This window comes from Anastrepha ludens, chromosome 6 (assembly GCF_028408465.1).
Source record: "Anastrepha ludens isolate Willacy chromosome 6, idAnaLude1.1, whole genome shotgun sequence".
NCBI lineage: Eukaryota > Metazoa > Arthropoda > Insecta > Diptera > Tephritidae > Anastrepha > Anastrepha ludens.
In genome coordinates, this window is record NC_071502.1 from 70,748,737 (window position 1) to 70,766,469 (window position 17,733).

Sequence of the window (17,733 nt, forward strand, 5' to 3'; positions counted from 1 at the left end):
TGCCCATGATTTTTTACTTCGTCTTCGAACAGCCCAGGGAATACAAATATGAAAATAATTAGTTAATTTTAGGCAAAAATTCAGCGGCGCTCAAAAGACACTGCAAGTTTTATTGTTACTAAATAATGTCAAGTTTTCAATTGGGACTTAAAAAGAAACTAAATAATAATTATAAAAAACCAGCCGCCATTTGGAGGCCGTATAAAAGTGTACGTACCTCAATTTATGGAAAAAACATCAATATGCGCACTAAAATATAACTTAAAGATATAGGGTGAGCCATGTAAAATTTGCTTTTTGAATCGGCTATAATATTTTTTTCAACTTTTTTTTTTATTTTGAAGATTGAACATTGTCATTTATGAACGAAAAATAACATCGTTCAAATGACTGCCACGACTGGCTTTACAGTAGGTCATTCGATCAACCCAATTTTTAAGCACATTTTCGTTTGTTTGGGCTCCAGTTTCATGAATGGGAACTTCGATTTCGTGTTTTAAAGCATCAATCGTCTCTGGATGGTTCGCATAGCATTTGTCCTTAACGGCTCCCCACAAAAAATAGTCCAACGGGCTTAAATCACAGCTCCGAGGCGGCCAATTGATATCGGAGTTCAAAAACGGTAGCCAAAAGTTCGAGTGTAACTTTGGCAGTGTGACAAGTTGCACCGTCCTGTTGAAACCAAATTTCGTCCATGTCATCCTCTTAAATTTTTGGAAACAACTCATTGAGCATGTCACGGTAACGCTCGCCATTTACTGTAACCGCGGCTCCTCGCTCATTTTCCGCACCAAACAGTGACTCGTTATGGATGCATTTGCTTCTCTACAGTAACGTGTGGATTTCCTGAGCCCCAAATCCGACAATTTTGCTTATTGACGTAGCCACCGATGTGAAAATCAGAAAATAAGAAGAAGACTCACCACTTTGGAAATAGGTTTTCAATATTACCCAATTTTGTTCAAGCGTATAGCGTCCCATTTCGTAAATATCAAACCTTTAAGTAAATTATGAATACATTTGACATGTCATTTGTGTTATCATTCTCAAAAAAATAGGTGGTTCAAAAAGCAAACGCTATATGGCCCACCCTGTATATGCCTTGACACTTTTTCATTTTTACCGCCTTAAAAATTGAAAAGTTTTATTCTCAAAATAAAGCCATAATACATTTTTATGGATTCAATTTTATTATGAGAAATCACATTTTATTTAAATCACTCCACTTAAGAAACAATATTATTTGAAAAGTATACAGACTCTAGTATTCGCGAGCAAATGGCTGCATAAGATGGTAAATGTTTTTTATAGGTATTATTGGTTTACGAGTATATTGAGGAAGTAAAAAATTGTGCGCGTTTTTTATCCCTAGCTACCTTAAATGAGCCATATCTCTTCATAAGATCGGCGTTATAAAAGGTTTTCTGGCCAATCTTCAATTCCTGTGCACGACTTCCATGATCTCATCGATTTTATTAGTGATTAGCCAAGAATGATAAAAAATGTAATCGTTTCTTCCGGTCATCAATGCTTAGTGGGACATAGGGCATTAAGACTGTGTATTCATAGTATAAATAAGCAAAAAGATACCAGAAAATACTAAAGAATCCATAATAAAGTTTTTACAAAAAGACTACCTTATCTAGTTACATAAACTCAAATATAGCAAAAAAGTCGTTCTTTTAACAAAAGAGTTTCGCTTAAAATCAAACTCATAAATTAAATTGTACATAACCATAACACACTTATTTAAAAAAACGCACATTTTAAAGACAATTTGTCACACATAGAAAGATCTTTACGTAATTCAATAAAAATTTGGTGTTTCATTTTCTTTAAATGGGTATTTTATTGCGTTTTTATATCCAAAGCTAGGCAACACTGCAGTAGCGAGAGACCCGACTAGATTTACAGTAAGGCATGCCGAAGAATCAGTTAGGCCCGAATTAGGCAGGCCTTACTGATGAACGCCTCACTATTACCTTACCAGGCCACGTAAGGCAAGGCAAAGATTGGCATGCCAGAACAATACCAAATTTTGTTGGGGTCACGAAAATCTGTGGCAGTGTCTCACTTAGGCATAAATTGGAATCCCTAACTGATTTGTAGAAGGCCATCCGGAGTATTACCGAAGTTCGGTTTTTCGAACCTGCGCCTAATAAGGCAGATGTGTGGCGATACCTTTCGGGACTTGGGCCTAGTTTGACTGCCTTATGAGGCGCAAATTTGGAATGCGGTCTGCCTTATTTGTGCCTAATCACCGCCTTACCAAAATTTCTAGACGGGAGAGATTTGACTGCTAAAAGCAGAAGAACACCAACAACAACTGCAATCGCGGGCAATGCTACCAGATGTTAAAAAAAGTAAAGCTAAATAAAACTGAGTGAATTATTGAACTATTTTTTTAAAAAATTTTACAAAATTATAAACATTAGGTACTTTTAACTCAAACAGGCTAGAAAAATGGCATGAAGAAAGAACTAAAACTCCGAGACTATATAACAAAAACAAATGTTAAATCAAGCTACGAAAATGGTACTCTGGCCATACACGTACTAGCGCAAAATAACGGTACCATGATAGCTGCATCTCATTATTCTTTCCATCATGGTGATTAGTATACTAGAGCACCTATTTAGCAGCAATTACATATTTTTATAACGGAACTCTACTTAAGTATCTAAATTCGTGTTTTGATAAATTGTATGTAAGTAAGCACAAAACTCGTTTAGCTGCAATTTAAAACATTTTTAAAAGTTTCGAATCAATTTCTTCAGGCTATGCCAAGATTTAAGCACGCATTCCAGCCTATCTGTGAAGTTGGATTCACTCTACGCCATCGTAGTGAAAGCGATAGACGATTGTGTATCTCTAATTTTTGTAGTCCGCTAATGCATTTTTTCTATAGCTACCCGGTTTAAGATCACGACGCTTAAAAATCTATCGCCTTTCTTGGCTCAGCGGCAAAACAAAAATGTTCTGTACGTCATGCAGACTGCGCCCTGTAAAATCCATGTATCCAAAAATTCTCTTATTGTTGGTATAACACCGCACATTCTCTGCTGATTGTAGCTTGTATGGTTAGATAGGTAGATTGATGCTTTAGTAATAATAGGCATTGTTCTCCTTTCTCTGAACACCAAATCTAAATACTTAGTAAAAAAAAATATAAAGGATACGTTGAAAGACGCGCCTAGATGGTTTTTTTTAAATGAAGTATCAGATGTTTTGAGGTTTCACTATTTTTATTCAAAATATGGCTCTTCACAATTAAGTGTGAAGGATGGCATCATTTAAATGTCCATTTTCAGCACGTCTACTGCTAAAATCCGCCAAACAGTCGATTCATGAATGTCTAATGGTTGAGATATCGATGTTAAAGGTTGTTCAGCAACACTTTGCGCTACAATATTCTCAACACAATGTCTGCTTTTGGTCAGTCAATCCTTTTTTTTTCGACAGAACCAGTTTCTTGAAATTTTTTCGTCGACTTGTTCGGGCTGTTATTTCCACCAAAAAAAATTACGAATTTTGCGAAATGTTGTTCTTAAGGAGCGATTATTTTCATAATAAGTTTCAATCATTTTTACGCGTTGTTTTATCATGTAAAATTGTACATCTGCCTTGATAAAGTAGACATAGGGAAAAGCAATTCATGTTTTCTATTTAATAAAAATTCCAGTTTGAAAAATTGTTGGATGCACGCAACACATTTTCGTTAATATATTGTTTGCTGCTTTGGAGCAAATGACAAACCAATTTTCATTGACTCAAATCATGAAATTCATAAAGCTTTCTACCTATACCCCATGAATGTCTTCCTTTTAGCTAACTGCGCGATGCCATCGCTCCTGTTATAACTGTCAACAACACCTGAGTGATCTGTTCAGGATTATTTGATGTTTACATCGCGAGTATATCAAAGGGATAAAGTCCTGCGCAATACTCCGCTCATTCTACTCATAAGGCTTAAGGCAGAGCCCTGAAAATAATAAGCAAATAAACCTACATACGTATCCTCTTCTCCATTGATTTAATTTTATGTAATTTATATATTAGAATTCCAGTGCAGCATTTAATGTTAGACTTTTTAATTTTTATCGTTTCATGGCCTAATTATCGAAACACTTTTATGTTAAATGGAGCATTTAATTGATACGAAAGGCACAAATCACCAAATCAAAGCTGAATTGATTAGTCACAAATTTTTCCACCAGTAAATATGTAGTAACAGTTGAAACTTTAATTAATCATTTCAGTAAAAGGTGTAATATATTTACTTGTACATACCTACATGCACGCTAGGCCGGGTCGATTTGTGGGGAGGCAAAAAAGTCGCCCATTGCTCTGTGAAAATCATATTCTAGGGATCAAAATAAGAAACTTTGCCGAAGGAACCATACCTCTAAAACGAATTCTGATGTCCCCCAATTTAGGTCGAACTTTTTAGTTTCTTTTCTCATGTAAAGGTGGTGATATTTTGAAATGATTGTATGGGGAACCCCCCAGGAGAGTTCCAGGGGGTGTGCCACTGGCATGGGTGGATCGGCAAAGTTAGCGGGGGTCGGTCATACATACGGTCGATTGGAGCACTCCAAATGGGTCAAAGTGCGATTTTTCGTTCGACCCAAATTGGGGGACATCAGAATTCATTTTAGAGATATGGTTCCTTCGGCAAAGTTTCTTATTTTGATCCCAAGAATACGATTTTCACAGAGCAATGAGCGATTTTTAAATCGACCCGCCCTAATGCACACATATATACATTAAAATATGCTTGTATGTCATTTAAAATTTAGACTGCTTAATGTGTTGTATTATAGAAATACTTTCAACTGATAAGCAATTAAAATTAATTTATTTTATTTATTTCAGAATTTGCTTAGTTACGCGATTTAGCAGCCATTCGTCATTAAATGTAGCAGTTAATAAATTTTGGTAAGCCAATTAGCTTTTGTAAAAATAAATTTATTTTACTAGATATTTAATAGCATATTTTAGCAGAATTAAATTTCATAAGCAAAAATAATTAGTAGATAACTCGCATGTTCGTATATGCAGCAACAATTGAAATGTGGCTTAAAACGATACAACAAACAGGATAGACTGAAGATAATAGAAATATAGGTGGTATGGTGATAATTTTCAATAAAATAGCTGGTTATAACTAAAACTAAACAGGCGTTTTTTTCTTTTGTTTTCTTGGAAACAGTAGGTTTTAAGACCTTTGAATCAAGCTGTTAAAAACCACTTAAATATAGTATCGAGAAGACCTTTTCCTTTTCAAGACTCTACCTTCTACCTTAATGGATATTTTTAATCCTTTACTTTCTATGATATTTAAATGCACATTTTTGACTCTCAGAAAGGCAGTCAGAGGGTTATATTGTTCCGCAGAAATGTTAAGCAGGCGATTATAATGGGAGTACGGCCAGGAGACGAAGAGCTCGGAGTGGTTAATATGACTGAATCGAATTTGAAGACGATCGATTTATGTGAAAATACAATTTTTGACTTACTGTCTCGCATGGGTTGATCTAAAAAATAATTTAAAGAAATGTTTCCAAGGCAATACAACTTTATGCTTTGAATTTCTGCAGAACAGAATTAGTTTTAATGAGCTCACTTTATGGATGATTTAAATTACCTTTCAATTCTCACACACCTTTCATAAATTTGGCATAAAGGGTTCGTACATACATACATACTGCAAATACAATTGTCTTTGGAGTTTCATGCCTGGAGATTCGAACTGCACATGAAGCTAAGGTCAGCTAACTTAACTTGACTCCTGTTTAAACTGTGGTTTGATTCTTTAGGTTCCTGCTTTTGGGGAAGATAAGCCCAATAATTTTACTGCTAGGTCAGTTGCAAAGATCTTTGCTTGGTAATGTAATGGCCTGAAACCCAGAGTGTTGTTGAGCTTTGATAGCGCGTTGCATAAAGACAACACCAGATTCTATCTAAATACTTATTTTACGTCTATCCGTTAAGATTGGAATCTTGCCATGGCCTTGAATAGGCACAACTACAGTTAATCAATGATTTATTCAGCAGGTAAGCTCTGCATTAAATTTTACGGAATATGATTTGTTAAAGTCTTCATCAGGGATATATTTTATTAAAGTTCAACGACTCGACAAGGAAATCGAGCTTTCGCGCGTTTTTATAAAACACTATCTTCTATCATGTATATATGTACAATATATAATATATAATTGGCGCGTACACCCTTTTTCGTTGTTTGGCCGAGCTCCTCCTCGTATTTGTGGTGTGCGTCTAGATATTTTTCACAAATGGAGGGACCTACAGTTTCAAGCGGACTCCGAGGGGCGACCGCTATTAGAAAAATGTTTTTCTTAATTTTGGTGTTTCACCGAGATGAATTCCGAATGGTAGTCACGCACCAACCCATTCGGCTACGGCGGCCGGCCATGTGTAGGTAGCTAATATTTCTGGGATGACGGATTATATCTACCATTTAGGTATTATTTAAATTATATTTATCGTGTATGTTAAATCAAAATATAATTAAATATAGAAGAATCAAAATCTTCGATACCACTTGCCCTCAAATTAAATTGCAACACAACAGTTAGCAGCCAACCACCCACTCAATATCCACAGCGCAGCTAGACAAAAATGCCTTCGTTAAGCGAAAAGTGTCATTGACCAATGCGCTCAAGTGGCTCGAATGTCATTAGCGCACACCAAGCACTGAAGCGGAGACGAGTGGTAACTCAACCAGGCGGGAATGACATTAATTATTATATTTTCAGCCATTTCGTTGGCATTTTTTGGTTTTATTACTTTTGAGACTCTTTGTCGGATTAACCAAGTGAATGATGATTTATTGTTTTTTAACCTTTTTTTGTCGTTTTTGTGCTTTTGCTGTCTTAATTATATGTTGCACTAACTGAAAACATTGAGTTTAAGGTCATTGAAGTTTAAGGTCACAAATTGCAGTTGCGTGTTTATTAAAGAAGGCACAAGGTACGATTGTGGAGAAGAGCGTATGAACGGCAGCGATGCAGGAGAGAGAAGAGAGAGAGAGGAAATTAGTGGAAAGCGTAATCATTTTTGAGAGCCACTAGTAACTGCGTAGTACTATTTATATAAACAGCGATATCTTATGATTCCTCTAAAAAAGATTTCGACATTTGGTTAAGAAATAAAATGGCAAATCTGAGAAAATAAACAATTTTATCTTAGATTAGGTTAAAAGGACTAGGTTTGACAAACTGCTCTTGAAAAGGGTTCAGTGACTGCTATAGCAATAGTTATACTTGGATCGTAAAAGAGCAATTATACAGCAACACAGACCCATGCGCACGGGAGGGGGAGGGGCGGTTAGTAGGATTCAAAAACAGCCCCGACCCCCCCCAGACGAAGTTTTAAAAAAAATTTTGACATGAATTGATATGAAAAAAAAAACATAAATAATAGGCACTGCAACAAAAGTTGGAACCCCCTCCCCTAAATCTGAGGGTCTGCGCACGGGCCTGCAGCAAAAGTCCAATGCCCAACGATTATAGTGATATGTCACTTGATCGTTTTGAAGATCCTCAGTAACTTGCATATTTCTAATTTGCCATGTACTGGCTTGGTTATGTTTAAGTTAGGTTGAGTGATCGCCCCCTAGGAGGCTCACTTGGCATCCAGGTCTTTTGTAATACATCTGTCGACTAAAATTCATTCGTACTCAAAATGCGTTTCTCATATTCCTAATATTCTTGGAACTGTAATCTTCATGTTCGTTAAGGGCATACTCACTAAGCGTTTGAGCACTTCGCCTAAAAACTGTATGCTATGGAATAATCCCAGTCTTATCCACAACTTTTAAAGGAGTCCTTACAACGATAACACAATCTTGCAAGCTAATCAAGTAGTGTTCAATAAAAACCACAGTTATGAAAGTTCTTGTCGATTGAAGTTGAGTAGATATTTCGTGCGTTAGGCAGAAATTCTGGTTCAAAGTCACCGAGCTACTTGAAAAGTGGTCTCTACAAGTCAACTTTGCTCCGCAGAGGCGGAAGTTTGCTGATTTGTAGCGGAGCATCTGATGTGTGCCTGTCCAAAGAGGGGATGGTATTCTGCAAGGTCCTAAGTCAGCCTACCATCTGTTAGCCATCTATTCTTATTAACTTATGAAAACAGAGGGATCAGTGTGCTTGAACTCGATTTATCCGTTTATGCAGGCATCAATATCCTGGATGTATCCTATCAATAGGCTGTAGAGATCTTTGACGTTATTAAACATAGTTCGAGTTAACCTTTACCAAGTCAAGTATTTTCTTCTTTATTAAGGGCAAAATATTATTTTATTATTGCTGTAAATGATCAGATCGAACTAAAGCTTTTGAAGATATCTCTACTACTATAAAACGGCCACCGTAGCCAAGTGGATTTGCTCGTGACTACTCTTTGGCTCACTCAGTTTTGAAACACAGTTGACATGAAACATCAAATATTATAAATTTTATTTTATTTTTTCAAAGAGCGACCACCTCTAGCCAGGTAATGGCAAGCCTTTGAATGCATTCAAAATATTATTATAAAACCAACCAATAATTCGAAGGCGACATAGAACTGTGTGCGCCTAAATTTGTAAAATAAAGCACAGACCCTCATCAGAAAAGGAAAGAAAACGCCCACAAAACACCTAGCAGAACAGATTCGAGTTTACAGAAAATATGAAACAACGATTTTTTAAATTATAATTATGTCCCTTTGAATGATATTGAATTCGATCGGTGGGAGAATGTTTGGTTTGGGGTTAGCCAAATTTGAATTTAAAGCAGCCGATGATGCTTTTGAGAAAAGCAAATTAATCGATTTCTCAATAATGGCATTTTCAATTGTTTTTCCATTCATATATAATAAATAGAAGACAACATGCTGGATATCACAACTCTTTGGCCGAGTTTAACAAAGCGCGCCAGTCGTTTCTTTCTCGTGCTAACCGGCGCCAGTTGGGCACACCAAGTGAAGCCAAGTCCTTCTCCACTTGTTCTTTCCAAAGCAGAGGAGGCCTTCTTCTTCCTCTGCTACCACCAGTTGGTACCAACTCGAGCTGGAGCGTTTTTATCTATTTGAACGACATGACCCAGCCGGCGTATCCGCTGGATCTTTATTTGATGCGCTATGTCTATGTCGTCGTAAAGCTCATACAGCTCATCGTTCTATCGGCTGCGATATTCGCCGCTGCCAACGTGCAAAGGACCAAGAATCTTACGCAGCACCTTTCTCTCAAACACTCCAAGCGTCGCTTCATCGTCCACGCTTCTGCGCCATACGTTAGAATGGAGATGATGAGAGCCTTGTAAAGTGTTAGTTTTGTTCGTCGAGAGAGGACTTTACTACTCAGTTGCCTACTTAGTCCAAAGTAGCACTTGTTGGGAAAAGAGATTCTACGTTGGATTTCCAGGCTGACATTGTTATCGGTGTTAATGCTGGTTCCTAAATACGCGAATATAACTGTCAACAGTGACGTGGGTGCCGGTATGCGAGTGCGCCGACTGTTTGTTTGTTGACAGGAGATACTTCGTCTTGTCCTCGTTCACCACCAGACCCATTCGCTTTGCCTCTTTATCCAGTTTGTAGAAGGCAGAACTAATAGCGCGGTTGTTAAGGCCGATGATGTCAATACCAATTCTACGCTTTCTCATATGGTACAAATTCCGACTAACCCTTCAAAATGGCAATGGAGTCCGAGAAGATGTTTTTTAATTTAAATAAATTACAATAATAATGGAACAACTTTCCTTCTTTTTTCTTGGATGGATAGTATATTTTGGAACGAGTAGTAAATACATTTATTTGTGCATGAAAAGGTTAACAAGAGTTAAAGATTTACCGACTGTATAGTAAAACCAAATTTGGCAACCATGTTGTGGCAGTTTTGTTTTCGGTTTTACCGCCAGCGGAATTTTCATAGCGCAGGCAATTTAATGAGCATAAAATGAAGACTTAACTAGCAATTAGGGTTGGTTTAATTATCTGTTGGTTACAAAAACTTTATCAACGAGCTTAAACTCTTTGGGTCAGATTGCCCATTTTTATGGAGCAGTAAAATGTACATGTATACATGCTGATTATACATCTACTTACATACACATATTACATTACTAAATATTTGCTAAGCAATGTGAGTCCAATTTACTTCAAGCCACCATCAATTTGGGAAAAACTAACTATTTTGTGATGAATATTCACAAATATATTACAACAATACATACTATAAGTGTATGGATATGCACACATATATAAGTACAGTATCTATGTATCTGCAGTTCAACGTACAAGTTTTGCACTACCCATTTCGTAATCAGTTTGATTTGCCTACAGTAGTTCGTAGTTTGTCTTTTTTCAATGCTAGCAACTCATATTTTCAATACGACGATGCCCTACGAAATGCCAGTTGTCAGCCTCTGCATCAGTGTTATATCATTTACTAGTTTATTATAGACACAAATAGTTCTAGTCCATTATTGCACCACCTGAAGTAAATAAAAATTCATAAACGAAAATCTCAAAAATATTTTATTTCGAAACATTTTTTCCCCTTTAGATTCACAATCATATAATTTAATTCTCAAATATTATACAAGAGTTCATATTTATATTCTGGGCAATGGAAAAATTAACATTGGGGTTGAAAACGATTTTATTGTTTTTCAAAGAATTCTTCATGAGGATCAAAATACTTTGCATTCGTTTGAATGAATTTTTGAAACACCTTTTGAGTCTTTGTATAATAAAATTTGGGAACCCTAGAAGTTCCCAAGTTCAGAAATAAGGCGTTTTTCAATAGGTGCGCTTCAACTTTTTTCCGATAGGGAGGGCGAACAACGCAATATGTTTTATTTTTTGCTAGTCATTTGTAAACTTCATTTGTATACATATCATCATGGAACGCTACACACTTGAGCAACGATTGCAAATCGTGCAAATTTTTTATGAAAATAATCGTGCAAATTTTTTATGAAAATTTATAAATTTTCCAAAAAATCATCTTCAGTGATGAAGCTCACTTTTGGCTCAATGGCTTTGTCAACAAGCAAAATATGCATTACTGGGCAGAAGGCAATCCACACGTGATTCATGAGGCACCGTTGCATCCCGAAAAAATCACTGTTTGGTGCGGCTTACATACCGGCGGCGTAATTGGCCCATATTTTTTCGTTGACGAGAACGATCGCCACGTTACTGTGAATGGAAATCGATACCGCGACATGATAAACGATTATTTTTGGCCTCAATTGAATGGTATGGACTTAGACGACATGTGGTTTCAACAGGACGGAGCCACAAGCCACACAGCACACGCTACAATTGATTTGTTGAAGAGTAAGTTCGATGAGCGCATTATTTCCAGAAATGGACCGGTCGAATGGCCGCCGCGCTCGTGTGATTTGACGCCTCTAGACTATCTTCTTTGGGGTTATGTGAAATGATTGGTCTACAGTAACAAGCCGGCGACGATTTGAGAGCTCAGATCCAATATTGAACACGAAATTGCTGGAATTTCGGCCGATTTATGCAAAAGAGTGGTCGAAAATTGGGTTCAACGATTGGACTTCGTAAAACGTGCACGCGGTGGTCATGCAAAAGAAATCGAATTTCATACTTAAATGTATATGTTCAAACTCGATAATAAAAAAAAAAAATAGTTAAAAAAGTCAAACCGTTTGTGTTTTATTCAAAAAAAAGTTGAAGCGCTCTTACTGAAAAACGCTTTATAAATACGAGTCGTCGCATATTTCAAAATTTTATTTATTCTAAAAGTAAATCAAGTTTTCGTAAACTTTGTTTATTTAAACTATTTAAAAACATAACAAAAACAGCGAGTTAAAACAAAAAAACTACAAACACAACATATTTGTGTTTGCATATCGCTCGAACTGGTCGCTTTGCTACTAGTCCAATTCTAGTCTCTCTAGAACTTGTATAACTTCTTCCATCATGTGAGGTATATGATGGATTGCTTTGATTTTGTACAGCAGCGGACATGTATGATATGTAGATAAATTTCCATGTGTGTGGTTTATGTCTTCAACAGTGACAGCAAGGCTAGGAATGCAAATTTAAATGACTTTTGTTAAGTCACTTTAGTCATTTGGAAATGTTGTTGTCCAATACGGTATATAAAATGTATACATTTGTATATTACAGTTGTTGTTTTACGATAAATATGATATTCTTCTATCGCATAAGCAAATAAAAAATGTATTTGTAGAATTTTGGGCAAACCTTGCATTCAACTTGATTTTTGGTATAAATTCTTTATATTCCATCTCTAAGTAAATATTTTTGAATTAGCTGTTCTTTGATATTTTGTAGTTCTTAGAAAGAAAACATAACAATAGCAATTTTCACAAAATACTCCCCGAAGCAATAACACAAACTAAATTTCTATGCGAAAATGTTTATATACTGGGTCTGTATAAAATGTAGTGAAAGTCCTTTGATGACAATATATTACTATATTTATTTCATATATTACCATAAGACTTTAAATTTATCCTTTCAAGTAAATCTCTTGAGCGTCGATACAGACGCGGCTTTTCCACTTCTCAAAGGTTCTCCGAAAGGTTATTGAGGGAATGCGTGCAAGCTTCTTTGCCACAGCATTCTTTGAGAGCGCATTTTACTTTTAGGCGCTCGCGAGTTATTGGCGCATTTTGAGGTTCAGAAAGTCCGCCACCAAGTCCACTCGATGTGCTCGTACTGTGTACTCTCACATTAGGAAAACATTTTTGCTGACGCTGTTCTCACAAACCCTGTTTCTCGTTTATATTATCAGTGTATGGATGTTGGGGGAGTCACTGCCAAATAACTATTTTGTAATTTCTTTAAAAGTGTAGTATTTTTTAATTTATTTGCGTCAAAGCTGTCTCGTTTCCTTTGATAGATCAACATTTCATTGTTAATCTTTTTCTACTAAATTGAAATGAACATATACATATGAATTTTGCATATGATGAACATTTAGTAAACCGCTTTTCTTGCTACTGAGCTTTTCTTTATACATTTTTGTGAATTGCATACTTTTAGTTTGTTTTATCTGTGCTCAGTATATATTTGTTTTGTATTAAATTAGTGCCCAAGGCCTCTAGCAATACCTTTTGTTGTTTATCATATTTATGTCAAAGCACGCTTTTTTTTATTCTTTGACTTTGCAGAAGCATATTACCCTTTGGAGCTCCAATAATAACCTGTATAAATCAATTTTCTTTCCACAGCCCTAGGAATTCCTCCTAAGCAATATATTGTATGGACAAAGGGCGAAAAAAATTCAAAATTCAAAATGCATAGTTACAGCCAGGAAATGCATTACTGTTCTATCAACATCAGTGATACTAATGATACAGAACTACAGAATTGTTACTCGGTTTACTCCTTGAGCTGATAAATCAGAGGCATGTCAAGCCGGTCTGCAGTTATCGCTTATCCGATTCCAAATATAGCTATAAAGCAGCCATAGCAGCCAATAAGTTGGGTCTCCTTGCTTTGTATATGTTGAGCAATACGTCGTTGTGAAGATTGAGTTAACTGTAATTTTTACATTACGCCTATACCTGTGATACACTACGTAGCCTCATTGCATTTTTGAGTGTATGACACGTACACCTCCCAAGCTAATAAATTGAGTGAGGAAACCATTATTATGATCAAGATCACGGTTCCAAAAACTATTCTGTATAGTTTGAGAGCAAAAATGCAATATGTAGCAGTAATACTCCGAATATTGGTGCAAAAGACACGTTTTAATGCTTTTAACGTAAAATAGTTTAGATGTAATTGTAGATGAGGACTGTGAGAGAACTCAAAATATCCAGCGTCGGATATATAAGGGAGAAAAGTCGTATTCACTAGAAACCGAGCGGCGGTAGAGCGATATGCGTAATTTTATGAACTCTATCAATCGCTATATTAGGTAATCGCCAAGAATGATAGAAAGAAGATTGAGCCCGTCAGAGAGTATGTGACGTCACGTTTTTCCAAGTTGTGCAGTATTGCCAACTATTTGCTCTTCGCAATAAATTTAAAAACCAAAAATGCGAAAATTTTGAAGTTTCGTGTTTGTTTTTTTTTTTAATTTAAAGCTATCGAAACTTTAAGTTAAAAAAAAACTATATTAATATATTATACAAAAGAAGGTTAAAAAAGGCCACTCTGAGAAGATTTTAGTGATAATGGAAAGTAGTTGGTTCTTATAAAATTTTATATTTTGAAAGTGTGAATTTAATGTTTTGCTCCTTTTAAGGTTATGCAAAAAAATTAAATGCCTTCTCTCAACTCTTCTTAAGATTAAAAACATTTTTACACCTTTTAAAAGGCGTTTGAATTTACTGAATGTGGATTAAAACCATAGATGTGTAATCGTTCCTCCCGGCCATCAATCCTTAGTCGGACATAGGGCATCAACAGGTGTATTCATTGTAAAAATAAGCCTCAAAATACCAGAAAATACTAAAGAAACCAAAAAAGAGTACCTTTCCTAGTTACATAAGCTCGAATAAAGCAAATAAGTCGTTCCCTTAACAAAATAGTCTCGCTTAACAAAAAAACCTCATAAATTAAATTGTACATTAGCATAACACATTTATTTAAAAAAAAAAATCATATTTTAAAGACAATTTGTCACGCATACAAAGTTCTTTAAGTGATTCAATAAAAATTTGGTGTTTTATTTGGGCATTTTAGAGCGTCTTTATATCCAAAGCTACGCAACACTGCAGTAGCGAGAGAGAGATTTGACTGCCGAAAGCAGAAGAACAACAACAGCACCAGAAATCGCGGGCAATGCCACCAGATGTTAAAAAAAAGTAAAGCTAAATAAAACTGAGTGAATTATTCAAATAATTATTAAAAAATGTATATTATACAAAATTATAAACATTACATTTTAATTAGAACAGGCTAGAAAAATGTCATGAAGAAAGAACTAAAACTCCGACACGAAATAACAAAAGAAATGCTAAATCAAGTTACGAAAATGGCAATCTGGCCATACTGGAGCTAAAATCGCGTAACTCGTTGTCAAATTCGCTGAAAGCAAAGTAACGGGATCACGATAGGCGCCATCTCATTATTCTTTCCATCATGGGTAATAACAAGGCTGTAAATATCAGAGTATTTAAAGATAAAATGTTCTCTTAAGCTCCTTAACCAATAGCGTAAAACCAGCAATATTTTACTTTTCCTCTTTCCTATTTAGCAAAGAATTAGAATTGAAGAGCATTTACTCAAAATGGATTATCAGTTTCAAAATAAAACTATTGTTTTACTAGTTATAAATGTAATGAAGTCAAATATTTTTTTTTCGTTTGGTTTTCTGTGGCTTTTTGATATTTTTTTGTTAAATAATCCTTTTTTATAAAATTTTTAAAATTTAAAAAATTGGACTTTCTTCTGTTTTTTATAAAATTCGTCAATCACTGTTTTTATATAATTTGTATTCAAGATAAGACGACGCAGCGTCGAGTGTCCGTGCCAATTATTTTTTTTATTTTTTATTTTTAACTAAATAAAATAATATTCGATGTTTTCTTCGGCTTTCAAAAAAAATTGTAAAACATAATTTTTTTTATAAATTTTTGTACCACATGCATAGTTTTATTATAAACAGTTTTATCTAAAAAGTTTTGTGTAGAGTCCTCTAAAAATAAATATAGTAGTAAGCCAAAAAAACATATTATTTTAATGAAAAGAAATAGAATTCAATTCACAATGGAAAAAAGACATTTAGAAGCAAGAAAAAAACTATTATAACATTTCGTCTCTCCGCTTGTGTTCAAAAATTTAGCATTCATTTTCATTTCATTTTCTAGCATTCATTATCACCTATAAAGGTGTTCTTAACCGTAAAATAATTCAAATCCTTTAAATCCATCAAAAAATATATATTGAGCAATACATAGTAAACCTACAAAATTTGTCTATGTTTTATGACATTTCGAAATAATCTCACACAATAACCTTGCATAAAAGTGGGTGAAAAAGCAGAATTGAAGTACAAGTAACTCATTTTCAAAAAACGATAACAGCGTAAAATGTAAGCACCTTTTGATAAAACAAAATATTTTCAGGGAGTTCACATACTCATCTTTCTCGACGGATAATAATTTTCTACAAAACCACGTTTGTCAATTCTGCAACGAAAAGACACTTTCTATCCAACACATCGTTACAAATTGTGAAGCATTACATTCAATAAGACAATCAATATCAAGCCACACAATAGAAGAACTTCTGTCCGAAGCTAACGCAGAAAACATTAAAAGTTTAATACACTTTATTTACAAAATTAATTTGTATTTTGAAGTCTAAATTATACACGAATATTATTATATAAATACTTATGTTACGTAAAGCTGATGGCCTAGTCGCTAATGCTTTTTAATTTCATTGTGATTGTAATTCATTACTTTTCCAATTTTCAAATAAACAAAAAAAAAAAAAAAATAATTTTCTAGCTTTTCAACTGTTTTCTATACTTTACAACTAGTTTTTATATATGGTGCCGTAAATCAACCAAAATATAGAACTCTTTTACTCAATTTTTTAATAAATTTATTGATAATTAAATAAAGGTATTTCCATGCGAAACATCTTAATACTGTGCATGACCACCATTCTTTACAATAAGTAAAAAAATGTGATTTAGTACAGAGTCATAAAACGATTTAATGTGAACTTCATTATAGGGCGCCAATCTTGCAATTGCATGAACTGATAAAGTTTTATTTCTAAATTTGTTTCTTTCTCATACCAATTTGCTTCCATTTTCGCAAGTTTTTATGGGAATAGGTGCTGGTATAGTTAATAACTTATATGCATATATTCGGAATTGTATGTTTTCACACACTTCACTGAATCAGAAGTTTGTTTTAACCTCAAACCAACATTAAATTTTACCCAATTTCTGTAATAGGCAACTTTAAGAGCGCTGTCAGGATCAGGCGGCAGGCCCAAATATATCTTTAAACATACTTATATGTACATATATAAGCTTGTTCACGTGTCTACTTCTTATTAATTACAACTCTTTGCTTAAAACAAAAAAAAAAAAAAAACAGCATTTTAAAAATCTTTTCACAAAAACATGCCACCAGAAATTAATTAAATCTGCTTTCCTTTTTAATTCTTAATGAATGTGTTTTTTTTTTTGTTTGAATGTGTCACTCCACCTCCTCCCTTAATGAATGTATCACTCCACCTCCTCCGAGCACTCATAGTGGCACCTCATATCGTTCGGCAGGTTGGAATTCAAAACCAAACGATAATTTGACATCTTAATCGCCTCTGCCATTTGCTGCCTTTCCATTTCGGTGCCACAACTGAGCCGTCCCAATTCAATGGCATGCCCTTCTTTTCACCGCCAAATTTTGCTTCCTCAACGACGTGTACTCGTATCACACACTACTTATATATATATACGTTTGCCTAATACTCACTCACTCAGCTCATTCGTATGTGCAGTTGATTGTTTTATGTTGTTTTTTGCTTTGATTTGAGAAAACCTCCCGTTTTATATTTTTGCACCTTTTGTGATGCTAATAAATTTCCTCACCTACAACCAGTTGAGCACCAGCTTAGGGCTTAGGAACAACGGTGGCTGGAATTTTTGTAAAGTTGCTAAAAAGCATCATAAATCATAATTTGTTGCCGCTTTGCTAATGGATTATGAAAAAATTACAACCGTAACATTGGAAGCACACACACACA

The 17,733-nt window shown here is 34.9% G+C and overlaps 1 protein-coding gene across 1 annotated transcript in view; it reads left to right on the forward strand.

Annotated features, from left to right (window-relative positions):
- LOC128866435 (mucin-2) overlaps nucleotides 1–17,733 on the forward strand; it is a 189,991-nt gene that overhangs the window by 49,122 nt on the left and 123,136 nt on the right. Inside the window, exon 2 of the mRNA XM_054107155.1 lies at nucleotides 4,876–4,938. The gene's annotated coding sequence lies outside the window, so the exon portion shown is untranslated. The remainder of the gene's footprint in view (nucleotides 1–4,875; nucleotides 4,939–17,733) is intronic.